The following is a 13,877-nucleotide window of genomic DNA, read 5'->3' on the forward strand; positions in this document are numbered from 1 at the left end:
GACTTTAAAGCCATCATAATGAGTGAATGAAGGTTTGAATGGAATATACAAGATGTCATTTCCTAAATTTCGTCTAGAGGCTAAGGTGTTGCGTCGCCTTATTATTGGGCCAGGCCCATGTAATTTCAAAATACTTTTGTATAGGCTATTTTTAGAGTCTGTTCATGTGGGGAAACAAGAGTTAGGGTTGATTTTGGACCCCTCCTTCAAGGGCCACGAAATTCCCCCTTATCCTCCATATATACAGCCCTTAGGGGGTCATTTAGAGTTCGTGTTTTGTTTAGATTAAAAGTTCATCATAACTGCAACTTCGCGTACTTCGTTTCTGTTCAACGACCAGACCAAAACATCACAATACCTTACCTTTATTAATAAAGATTTCCTTTTATATTCGTAATATCCAGATTGCAATTTTAGTTTCTTACTTGTTCTTTGTTTGCATGCAGGAAAGACCCTCATGGAGGTTGATCGTGTTCCGGCACGGTCAATAACCTCTCAGAGTTGGTTTAGCGATTACTAAGACGTGACGTTAATGATATGCTACAGGAAAAACATGGAAATCACTTTATGGAAGATACCGCTGGAAGGGAAAGTATCAAGAGGCCTTCTGGCTAGTGCTGCCTAAACCTCTTCTCTACCAAGGTTGCACTTGACGATGTTAAACTTGCACAACAGATATGTCGCGTTTATGAGAAGCCACTTCTCTATGCAGGTGCAGTGGAAAATGATGATTACAAGGGAGTTCTTGCAGCTCAACACTATCTTCATACGGGCATAGGCAGATGCTGCACTCATGTATTGACAAGTATAAATGTTGATCGGGACATATTATAATGACAGTTTGGTGTTTGGCAGATTTGAGTGGGCCAGGGTGTGCCCACGTTAAGTTGCTCGATGGTGTTTCCAATATTTTCCTAGTGTCTGTAGCATGTGTATGGTCTACGGTGGCACCGTTGTGGCGTGTGTGGGCTGTGTGTCCCCTTTTGTACTGTTTATCATTACCATTCTAGTACTTAATTGCATAGCCTCCTCTAACTGAAAAAACTACCATGTTAGTTATAGCTCTGGGCAGATTAAGGGCCATTGGATGGATATATTCATGCAAGCCTAAAAAAACTGTTAACTTGGAACCCAAGTTATTGCCTATAATATGATGAGTAAATTAATCATGAAAATATTTCCACAATACTAGCAATAACCATATTGACATTGACATTAAAAAGTAATAGCCATTCTGTAATGACGGGAGGGAATACAGGACCAGTTTACTGAAAATATCCTAAAATCCTTGTAACAAACTTAATTCTGAAAGGCATTTCTAGTACATTATGATGTGACCATGGATCATGAGTAACTTAGGATGAGAATAGTAATAACATTGATAAATTATATTAAAAAAATTCTATTCAAGAACTTACAGCATCCTCAGCTAAAAGAATGTGCTCAATGGGAGGGTCGGTGCCACACTCTGTCATTACTCCACAAACAGGTGCTGCAATCCCAACAATCTGCTTGTCTACATCACCCATTGTCCGAAACATGTATTTGGACAGGCTATTAATATCCTCCTCGGATGCTTCTTCCTGCTTAAGGTGACACAAGCCATAGTTTCAGTACCAGAGAGGTGGTCACTTTCCTTGCATCTTTGTAAAATGGAATACCCAGTGAAATCACCGCCCACCCCCTCCTCCCCCACTCATTTAGCATGGATCATTTATAAATAGTAGTAAACCATTATAGTTGTAGCATGGAACGAATAAAGCTATTAGAAAAGAATTGAAAACATCAGTTCATATGTAACATATTATATTAAAATTGGCTAGTGCTTCTATTTACCCAAAGGATAAGTCCCACATGTGTGGCATGAAGTAACACCGCCCTGACATTTTTTAGACTAAAGTTTCTATCCGAAAAAAAACCTAAAAAATTGAAACTTGCCATCCAAACAGAAAGTTGCCAAGCTTCACAACTAAAGTTGCCATCCTCTTCTTGTCACTAAACTTGGCATCAAAAAACGTCAGGGCGGGATTGCTTCGTGCCACACGTGTGGCACTTATCAGGGTCCTCTATTTAAGGTTTGTTATAACGCCATGCGACAAGGTATTGCTTCCTTATGAATTACAAACACAATAAATCAACCATAGGCAAAGAAAACAGATGACAGTCAATATACTGTAATTAAGGTACTCCCTCCGGTCCTTTTTAGTTCGCATATAAGATTTGACTGAAGTCAAGCCTCATAAAGTTGACCAACTTTATAGAAAAAAGTATCAACATTCACAATCTGAAATCAATATCAATAGATGTGTCATGACTTAAAGTATCATATTGTATAACTTTAGCATGGCAGATGTTGATATTTTTTCATATAAATACGATCAAACTTTGTGAAGTTTGACTTCAGAGAATTCTAATATGCAGAGTAAAAAGGACCGGAGGGAGTATGTCTAAGTGTCTGGCTGTCTGTATTATCCAAACAGAGCATTAGCCACTGTATTTGGCAGAAACTAACAGATCTAGAAGACGAAGCACTCACACCCATATCTTAATTACAACTCTCTCAAAGGACATATTTATAGAACCACAGGAACTAGCATACCTGATCAGTTACAGCATACAAGATGGCAATAATGCAAGGTAGGCAGCAACAGACAACAATGCCAATCAAACAAGCAAGGGCAACACAGAATACCACAAAGAAAACATCAAATGCCAAAAACACAATTGAGAGCCTGCAACAAAAAAGCTATGTTAGAAAACAAGCACAAATGTTAAGAAGCATGGCATCATTCAGATGCCAAGACTACTTGAGACATACCAGTAAAGTAGAGGAGCATCTTGTGAAAAAGCATGACCACCTGCAGATACCCAATAGAATCCAATGATCCACCATATGAAGGAAAACATCGTGTTTCCAGACTCCAAGTGCTTGACAATACTGGACAAAGTAATCTAGCTCATAAGCTATGCGTAGAATGGTAAAATAATTAAGCATTAAAGTAACTAGCTCATAGTGCAGAATTACAGAAAATAAACAAATCTTTATCTAAAGAACATGGAAACAAACAATACAGGTAAAATGAATACAATGACGGTAACAATTAAATGATACACATTTTAGCATTGGACATGTTTCAAAGAATCCATTCACATGGTTCAACCATAATTCCATATTTAGCAATCTCAAACAACCAACTCAGGAAGGAGGCTAAAAAATCCTATCTACATTTGTGCAATCCATCATGGATGATACTTCGATCAATAATCTTTTTTAGTGATCAGATTGCAACCAAGTGCTAATCACAAGCAACTGAACCTTGACAAATGGAATAGAAGAGTGAGCACATATTCATCATCTAACATAGGGATCACGTTCGAACCGGTCCTGAAAATGATAAGGATTGGCAGACAAGTGAACTGGTCACTGAAACTACGCCCACGGCAAAAAACTACACTAGTAAGCCATTTTTCTGGTTCCGTTTTACATGCCACCTTTTCTACCATAAATGACCCTCAAGATAACCCCGCTATTTCCGATGATTTAAACTATGCACCAAAACTAGTCTTTGCCCTCATCCCATGGGTAGTTTCCTAACCAAAGAACAAGCCATGCAAATTCAATATTGAAAAACCTTATCAAAGAATGAATAGCTGGACATCTAGTCGACCACCCTATAATACCGTCAAGCCATTCAATTGACATTTCACCTATACCTCATCCATGACCAACAATTCATTGGAAGATGGACAAATATCAATGGACGCGCACAAAAGCACTAATGTGTTTGGCTTGTGGGAATTAGAGATGAAGAATGGGAGTTGAGGGGTAAGAGGGCAAAAGATCCACTACTTGTTTAGAGGGAAGGGGAGTTTAACTGGGAAGGAGAATGGGAGTTGAGGGTGCCAATTCCCACCGATTTGTTTCCATGGGGGAACCCCGTTAATTCGTGGGGAGGTCTTCATCCTGAACTAATTCTCATCATACCAAACAAGGGAATGTGAGTAAAATTGTACTTCCCACGCCTAATACCTCGACGAACTCCCTTGTGCAAACTACCATTCCCCTGCCCAAAGGTTACCAAACAGGCTCACTACTAAAACCTGCAAAAATAGGCTTTGCTTGATGTTGACTAGTCTGCTCTCTTATATTTCTTAAAAGAAATCAAAATAAGTATAATTTCCAAGAATATTACACGGAATGTGCCTACTAGGCCACATAAAGCACTGAGAGCAGACAGAACAATCTAAAGCTGGAGATAAAAAAAGAACGCCGATAAGTGCCACACGTGTGGGCGTTAGGGGTCTTCCCACACATTTTGTGTGATGTATAAGAGGAACAGCCCACACACCTACGTGTGGGCAAAAACAAGTAATTCCCACACACCTCTTTTTTCCCTACCGATCCCTCTCACACGCATGCGTGTGGGCGAAATAGATAACGCCCACATGCCCCGTACGTCAGGCCTCGTACCTCGTGGTCCTGCACGTCCCGCGTGACAGTCACCGCGCGCCCACAGTGGCCATGGTCCAGACCCTCGTCCATGTTCGTTTAACTGCAGTTGCCATATCGCTGAACTACGGTTGCCATGTCAGACAACTACAGTTGCCATGGTTGCTCAACTGAAGTTGCCATCTCATGTTAAAAGTTCCAGATGTCATTTTTGGGAACCTGCGGCTGTTGCCATGTATGGTCTGGTTTACTATAGTTGCCATGATTTGAAAACGTTAGGGGTTTGCCACCTACTAACACTATGCAGTTGCCATGTATGGTCTGGTTTTACTACAGTTGCCATGATTTGAAAACCTTAGAAGTTGCCACCTACTAACAATAGGCAGTTGCTGTGTAGCGCTACAAAAAGACATGGCAAAACAACATCTTTGGGTAAAAAAAGAGAGAGTTGTCATCTGCTTACAAGCACACACTAGGGCAGTTGTCGTGTACCCTGCAAAATACATGGCAACTAACATGTTCGGGTAAAAAAAAGAGTTGCCACCTGCTTATAAAGCACATTGGGGCAGTTGCCATGTACACTGCAAAACACATGGCGAGTGGAAACTTGGGTGTGGGAGATGAGACAGGCGTGTGGGCAAGATGGCAAATGCCCACACACCAGCCCTTGTGCGTGAGTGGAAAGTGGTGTCAGGACTCTGATTCCAAGTCACATCGATCTAGCATGTAACGCCTCATATCTCTTTGCGGCCTCACGCACGGTATTCCCACAGTTGTCGCCTTACTATGGCCCGGGACCGTTTGTGTCTTTTGGCTCACGTATATGATAGTGTCGCTAGCATCGATATGACAGAGAACCCGGGCCGACATGGCTAGTCGTGAACCCAAAGTGGCACCAACCTATGGGGACAGGCATACATGTATCACATCGAGCATGTCGGTCAGCAGCGTGTGAATCCGGGCTGTAGCAGGCTAGGCAGGACTCCGGATGTCACCGCGTGACATTTCCCCGAAGGGACAGACAAGGGAACGAAGTGAAACACATGCCGGCCAGTCAAGTGTCCTGAGCAGTAGTGCTGGGCTAGCAGGACTCCGGTGAACCGGGCTGTAGCGGACTACTATGGCTCATGGAAGCACAAGACTACATTTCCCCATAAGAGAGGCTACCGAGGATAAACAACTAGGTTGTCGGATCCCACACATACAAAGCATTTCAATCATACACACAATATGCTCGATATGTGTAAATACAACATGGCATCACAACATAACTCTATGACTCAAGTATTTATTCATTAGGCTCCGAAGAGCGAGATATTACAAACATGGGTCTCATGACCCAACATTTAGAGCATACAAGTCAAAACACATGCGGAAGCTTAACATGTCTGAGTACAGACATCTACAAATGAAAAAGACTAAGAAGCCTGACTGTCTACAAGACCCTCCCAAGGTACAAGATCGTAGCTGAGGTAATGAGCTAAACGTCGAAGTCCAAGCGGAACTACTAGCGGGACTGAAGTCTCTCTCCAAAACATAAAATAAGCAAATGTGAGTACAAATGTACCCAGCAAGACTTACATCAGAACTAACTACATATGCATCGGTATCAACAAAGGGGGTGGTGGAGTTTAACTGCAGCAGGCCAGCTTTGACTCGGTGGCTATCCTGAACTACGACTGCAAGTAACTCTTTGAGGTGGCGCACATGAGTCCACAAATTCACCATACCAATACACCACTATGGATCCGCTCCCGTCTCCCTGCGAGAACGCCATCCATAGCACTCACACTTATCTTGCGCATTTTAGAGTATCCACTTTTGTTTGTCTATGAACTATGCAAGGGGTCCAAGTTTCCATATCCGAGGAATCCGGCTATTCGAATAGATAATGATAACCCTGCAGGGGTGTACTTCTTCACACACGCTCTCGCCACTTATCGCCCTGTACACGTCATGTACCTCGGCAACCTTCAAGCGGAAGCCGTGCGAGGGAGTCGGCCACGACCTGACTAACCAACAAGTCTCTAGTCCAGGTTTATCGCCTATTCGGGTTCCATCCGCAAGGAGATCCGGCCGGGGTGTCGCTCACGGCCCCAAACGATGTGTGCAGGGTTCCCAAGCCCACCATCCGGGTACCACTTGTTACACCGTGCCACTGTGCCTAGTCTGTCCCAAGCCCACCTGTACCGGGTGCCACTTGGTAGACTACTAACACTACCTACAAACACCAGAAACTAGTTGCAACTCCTAGACAGAGATCAAGTTGATTAATAAGCCGAGAGGGGCCGAGTTACCGGAACCCAATGTGTGGTAGTAACTGCTCATGGATCACAAACACAGAACTCAGTTCCTGAGAATGGCTGCAATGAGACAACCCACCATGTACTCCTACATGGCCTCTCACCGCTACCTTTACCAAATCGTGTTCACACACTTAGCTCTCAACGGTAGGACATGTTCACCACGTTCCAATTCATTCCTGATGAATCAGACCGGACTCAACTCTAAGAAGTAGCAGGCATGACAACAAGCATGAATGAGTAGGCACATCAGGGCTCAAACAATTCCTACTCATGGGTTTCATCTATTTACTGTGGCAATGACAGGTCATGCAGAGGAAAGGGGTTCAGCTACCGCAGCATGTAACAGTTGAAACGTTGTTGTCCTAATGCAGTAAAAGAGAGCAGGAGCGAGAGAGTGGGATTATATCGGGATGAACAAGGGTTTTTTGCTTGCCTAGCACTTCTGAAGATAGTAGCTCTTCATCGGTGTCATCAAACTCATCGTCGGAACATACGTCTACTGAGGGGGAACAACCACCGACTAGCAAAGAAGGAACACAATCAATGCAATGCACATTCACATGAATGACATGTCATGTTAAGGTACTGAATTCACCTAATGCAATATCTAGCCAAGTTAATTGAAGTGGAGCTCAAACAAGATCAAATTCCAACTCCAAATGTTATTTCATAAATTGCCCTAATCATCATTTGTCCTATTCAGTGAGGTTAACTTTTTCAAACCTGCATGAAAATGCCATATTCAGATTCTTTGGATTTTTCTGATCATTTTTCATATATAATTTGTTTAATTTGGAGTTACAGTTGAATTACTATGAATTTTAGAAGTTTTGGCTATTTTCTGAAATTTCCTGGATTATTTTAAAACCAGAAAATCAATACTGCGCCAGCATGACATCATGCCGACGTCAGCAGGTCAACAGAGCTGACCGGGGTCAAACCTGGCGTGTGGGGTCCACATGTCACTAACATAGGGGTTAACCGGGTCTAATCCCGCATTGACTGGGGTTTGACTCGCCGCGGGGCCTGCTGTCAGTGGCTGTGGGGCGTCTAGCTGGCAGGAATTAGCACTAATGATAGTGCCACGTCGGCTCGCCGGAGTTTGGCTGGCGACGACCATTTCGCGCGGCGGAGGGCATCGGGTTTGAGCTACGGTCGACAGTTTCGAGCGCGGTTTGCGGCTATGGGTTGCTGGCGCACGTGCGCATCTAAAGGAGGCAGCGGGAGTTGCCGGGTGCAGGGTAGCGGCGGCGGCGACGGGCGGAGCGGCGGCCGGAGTTCGGCCGGGTGCGGGGACGCGGCTGCGGTGCACTGGGAAAGGAACTGGCGGTGGTTTTGGCTTCCTGTGGAGCTGATGAGCATGGTGACGAGCGCGGATGCGGGCTACGGTGGCTCAGACCACGGCGGCGCCATGGCCGGAGGCGGAGGGCTCTCGGGCTCGATGGGGACAACGACTACGCGGCGCAATCGAGCAAGGGGAGAGGGGGGTTCGGTACGTGAGCTCACACCGGAGACGTAGGGAAGGTTAGCGTACTCGGGGAAGGCCTAGGGGCGACGAGACGGCGACAGCGATCTCGGCCGGCCGTGGTTGGAGATGATGTTGCGGGCGTCGCTCCGGGGCTCTCCTCGTCGCGTGGCTCAGCAAGGAGGGACGAGGACGAAGTAGCGGAGCTTCCTAGCGCGTTGGCGAGGCGTGGGGTGGCCGGTGGCCGTGGCTATGGCGTGCAGCGACGATGGACGCGCTCGGGCGTGAGAGAGAGGAAAATCCAGGGGAAGGGATGGGGACGAGAGAGAGTGAGAGAGAGTCGGGGAGGGTCGCGTGGCGCTCGTCCACACGCGTCGGGGAGGGGCAGGTAGGCAAGCTGCTGTCGGCGTGGCGCGCTCGCGCCGTGCGTTGCTTCCCCTATGCCTTCTGGCGAGAGGAGGAAGACAACTGGCAGGGGAGGTGGGCTGCTGGGCTGCACAGTAACGGCCGGCTAGGTGGGCTGCAGGTAAGTCAGGTGAGTTTCTACTCTGTTTTATAATTCAGTTTTGTTTTCTTTTTATTTAATCATTTTGCCACTGATTCAAATTCAAAAGAATTTCAAAACAGTGACAAAACCCTTTGAATAATTTTATGTTGCTAGATGGACTTTTCCAACAGCACATAAAACATTTCAATGTTAATTGAAAAAATATCCCATATATTATGAATATAATTCCAAATTCAAATACAATAATGATTTAAATTCAGTGCCAAAATAATTCCTTAAAAATGTTCAATATTTTTGGTTTGGATACAAACCCTTGCCAAAATTATCAAACATTAATGAAGGCCATTTTGGTTTCACTGAATACAAGCTTAAGGGTTCTTGCCCTTTTTTTATTTAAGTTTTTGAGGCTTCCACTTTTCTCAATTCAAGTTTCAGAAATTTAGACATGATGCAGGATGCTTATGAAACTAATTGCAATCAAATTCTAGGGCTGTGACAAGTGGCATGTGGACGAACTGCTAAACGCCCACACACCAGTCCATCCCATGTGGTGAAAAGGCTGTGTGAGCGACCGGGTGAATGCCCACACACCAGCCCAATGCTACGTGGCACTAGAAACATGCCAAGATTCGTGCGCTTACAAATGGACACGGATCCACGCGTGTGGCCGAGATGCAAACGCCCACACTTATGGGCGTTAATGTTTTCGTAAAAAATAGAGAATAAAGCTGGTGATAGTTGATGTGGCAATAGTATTACTGTAACAATAAATTAATTTATGTAGTCGATTAATTTATGTAATCAAATTTACTTAGTATTTGGAAGGAATAGAGCAAAACACGAACCTGAGCTTGAAATCGCAATCTCCCGCATCATCCTGCTGCACCCCAGCCCCACCCGCGCGGCAACGGTGCCTGTACTCGACGACGACGCATAGAACGTGAAGGAGACACTACAGCACGTAACCGGCAAGCCAGAAGCGGAGCGGGACGGCGGGGCGCTCCGTGAGGGAGGCGGCGAGAACGGCTGCTGCCACAGCGACGAAAGCGAGATTCCAGAGCACGTCAAGCACGGCGACAGGCTTGGAGTAGGCCCAGTCAGCCTGGCGCTCCTCGAGGTGCTCCGCCGCCGTCTCCCGCACTGCCATCGACGGCTCACGCATCAGGCGGCGGCTGCCCGTGCGGGGTAGGAACCGCGTTCCGCTGCGGAGGATCGGCAGCCGCCCGACGCCGTTAGCCGTCGCGAGGGATGTCGGGGAGGAGGGGGAGGAGAGGAGGGGCGAGGACGGCGAGGAGTCGCCGGAGCGACGCGGGGAGGTGGACGCCATGGCGGATGCGAACCCTAAGAGTAGTTCTATTACCCTGACAGGGTGTTTGGCAAGAAGGTGACGGTAGACTTAGAGCACAGGATAACGGGAACTACGATGAAATGGCGCGCTCCGCCGGGCCAGACTAGCGTCTTTCTTCGCATGTGATTCTAGGTGGATTTAGGTCATGCTTTTACGATGGGTTGAAGCGTGTATTTGTGTGTATCACAACTTATTTTTCTTGAAAAGAGTTGTCCAATCTCGATCTTGGAATGGTTTATGTGTTTACCTGACGTCAATATCTGATATAGGCGTAAACGCATATACGTCACATGGTCTTCACATGCTGTTCTGAGTATGGTCCATTCGTCAAAGCTACATATAGGTTTTTTATGTTTTTTTACTTGATTTTTGCCAGGGTGGTGTTCCTTGGCTATATAATGAATTAATGTTCGTAGAATGACAATTTTTGGCCCCCGAACAACATAGACTTGAAATTTTATAAAAATCAAAACCAACTTTCTTTTTGAAAAAAATGCACATATACATTGGGATGTATACTTCATGTCTGATTTACGATATCTTTTGTGCAGATCACATGAAACCATATTTCATCATGAAACTTTACAAACATCTAGTATATATTCCAATATACATGTGTAATGTTTCTAAAAAAATTGAAACTTAAAACTTGATTTTCTTCTTCTTCTTCTTCTTCTTCTTCTTCTTCTTCTTCTTCAGTTTTTACGCACCATAGAGCAAGAGCTCCATTGGCCAGTACCTCACAGTTCTATCTTTTATTAGCCAACCTACACTTTTTTTAAGCGAACCCACACTTCTCTCATAGTTACCTACAGTAATGTATAATTGCGGCACCAACTTTTTTTTTCTTTTGAGCTGGATTGCTGGATAATATGCAAAGGTAGCTACAGGCCAGTGAATACCCTATGCGAAGGACGTCAACACATGAACCAAGCACAGAAAATCTGCCAGCGCCAATCCAGCCCAGCGACGCACTCACACACGCAACTAGCTGATGCCCCATCTGCCGGTGTCAAAACCGGAAGATCTCGGGTAGGGAGTCCCGAGCTGTGGATCCTGGATCGATGGGTAACAAGGGGCATAAAGACAATATTTATCTAGGTTCGGGCCCTCTCGAAGAGGTAAAACCCTACGTCATGCTTGATTGTATTGATGTGTTTGTATGACAATTACAGGGTTGATCTACTACGAGATCGGATGAACTAAACCCTAGGTGGGTATGATGATGGTTCTCCCCCTCTACGGACTAAACCATCTTGTTTATATAGACACCGGGGGTACCTAGGGTTACATATGTTGGTTACCATCGTTGGATAAACATGTTGATCACACAAGTGAGACTTCGAGGATACACCCAGTCTCCAAACGTTTCCTTCTGGAGCACGGGGTCGTCTGCAGTCCTGTCTTCCTCCAACGAACCAAAAGTAGCCCATTAGTCCGGCCCATGAGATATAGGCCGGCATCCCGAGGACCCCATACTCCCGGACACACTCAGTAGTCCCCAAACTTGCCTCCAACGCCGAGGTCCATAATCTTCATTAGCTTTGTGCCTCTTGAACTCTTCAGCTTGAGGGGCGAGTTCCTCCCATCTCCAATATCGGGCTGATGGTAGCTCAGCTACTCTCGACACTTCGGTCAGTGAAGTATTGTGGGGTTTGTCGCATCGTCTTTGTCATTCATAATTAATGACACCCCTTGATTTTCTGTGCGTAAGAGGAAAACAAATGGCCCAAAATCCTTTTACAGAAATGCCCCTACAGGCCTGGGAGAGACGTCTATTTAACAGGCCGAAAAACACGAAAGTTGTTGCACTTGATCTCGAATCACCGCAAAGCTAGAGCTAAGCAAGCCTTAAACAATGGCAAGTGCCCCAAGCTCCTCTTCGCGTCCTCACGACCCCCATCAAGGCAATTGGGCTAGCTACTCTGTTTCTCAAATGAGGTTGAGAAACCTCGAGACGCAGGTTTATCTAACTGCATCAGATCTCGTGTTCACCCACCCCGGATTGATCTCTATAGATGGTGAGGCTTTTGCAGAAAACATCCCTTGCCCGCACGGGGAAGAAAGGGTATGCTTCACGCCTTTTCTCTTACGAGGTCTAGGATTCCCCATTCATCCCTTTTTGAGGGGTTTATTAGAGTTTTATGGGATCGAACTCTACCATCTCACCCCGGGATCAATTCTACACATCTCGGGCTATGTCGCCCTTTGTGAGATGTTCCTGGGTTGTGACGCACACTTCGATTTGTGGAGGAAATTTTTATGTCTTGTCCCCCGCACCCAAGGAGGGGAAATTCATGAGGTCGGAGGAGCTGAAGTATGGCGTATTGCTGGGACTGGGTATCCGATAGGGATTACCAAGAAGGATGTCGAGGAGTCGACCTCAGAGTGGTTCTACATTGAGGATGTCCCCTTATTCGATCCAACTCGAAGGGGGCTGCCCGAATTCTCTCTCGTTTCTTCGAAGAAGCAGTTTAACTGGCGGCCGAAGAGTCCTTCCCAAAAGGAAAGTGCTAAGGTATCACGCCTAGCCGCTCAAGTAAGGTGGTTGTCCCACAATGGGTTAATCATCATCGATGTAATGGTCGCAGCCATCGCCCGGTGCGTCCAACCCCTCCAACAAAGGGTGCACCCCATATGGCGTCATAATGGGGCGAATGACTCGACATGTTCCATAGAAAAGGAACCCGCCGATCAGGTGGCAATGGCAGCTGTCTTAGTCGGCCTCTTCAAGGGAGAAGAGCAAGACTTCTCCCAATTGAAGCCCAAAGAATTCTCAAACTTTAAACCCATCAAAATGGTGAGTATTTAAATACTCTATAATTCGGATGATATGTTAGTCTTTCTTACTCAGGTATCTAATCTGTCTGAGCAGAGCTGGAGGGGCTAGATCGAGACGGTGAGATGCCCCACTCCTCAATCGGAGAGCTACTCTTGTGTTGATGATCCCGAAACATCGATTGATTTTGAAGAGGGAGTCTTCCATCAGGAATGCCTCGATGGCTTTAAAGTGTCCCTTTTGGCTGATCACCCCAGGACGCTTCCTTCCTCTGTCATAAGTGAGAAAAATATTTTTTCTCGAAAAAGACGCTTACCTCATGCCACCCCTAGCACACTGACTTCTACCCCCAAGGGCCACCACACAACATGCCGAACACCAGCGAGAGCGGTACCGGCTGTGTCAGCACCGAACGGCCGCAGGGCGTTCAAATGTGTGGCGGCAGCGGTAGTTACATCAACCGTGCCCGCAACCAAGAGGTAATATGTTCACTATACTTTCGGCATTTTGTTTTTGACAGCCGCTACAAATACCCATAATTTTCTTTGCTGTGACCTGCAGGCGATGTGTATAACCACCTTTGTCCGAGGACGTTGAATAGGTGTAGGGGGGTAATCCAAAACTGAGGTCTCCGGCTATGGTCTGCGCCACCTTAGAGGTCGCTGCCGAGGACCAACATCTAGGGGACCCCGAGGACGGCTCAGTTACCAACTCCGGAGTAAAAAATGTGATGAATCACCGACGACGGAAGGAGTCACTTCGTCATTCTGTGTTTTCTGAACATGAGTTTAACACTCTTAGTTCGATAGACGTGTATCTTGGTGCCGCCTGAGCAGGGCTCGAGGGAGCCGCCAAACTTCTGTCGACCAACCTGCAGGTACGCTATTGGTTTGATAACCGAACACATAACCTAACCTAGTAGCCCCCAAGCCTTAATTTAGCCGGGACGACCGAGTTAAGGGTCTGAATGATCTTATTCAATCCATCGGTAGATATGGTGGACTCCGATGAGGACATCAAT

The 13,877-nt window shown here is 45.9% G+C and overlaps 1 pseudogene; it reads right to left on the bottom strand.

Annotated features, from left to right (window-relative positions):
- Positions 1 to 621: 621 nt before the first annotated feature.
- On the bottom strand, positions 622 to 10,056 carry LOC123185229 (E3 ubiquitin-protein ligase At1g12760-like; annotated as a pseudogene).
- Between the last annotated feature and the right edge of the window lie 3,821 nt (positions 10,057 to 13,877).

Source organism: Triticum aestivum, chromosome 2A (genome assembly GCF_018294505.1).
Source record: "Triticum aestivum cultivar Chinese Spring chromosome 2A, IWGSC CS RefSeq v2.1, whole genome shotgun sequence".
Lineage (NCBI taxonomy): Eukaryota > Viridiplantae > Streptophyta > Magnoliopsida > Poales > Poaceae > Triticum > Triticum aestivum.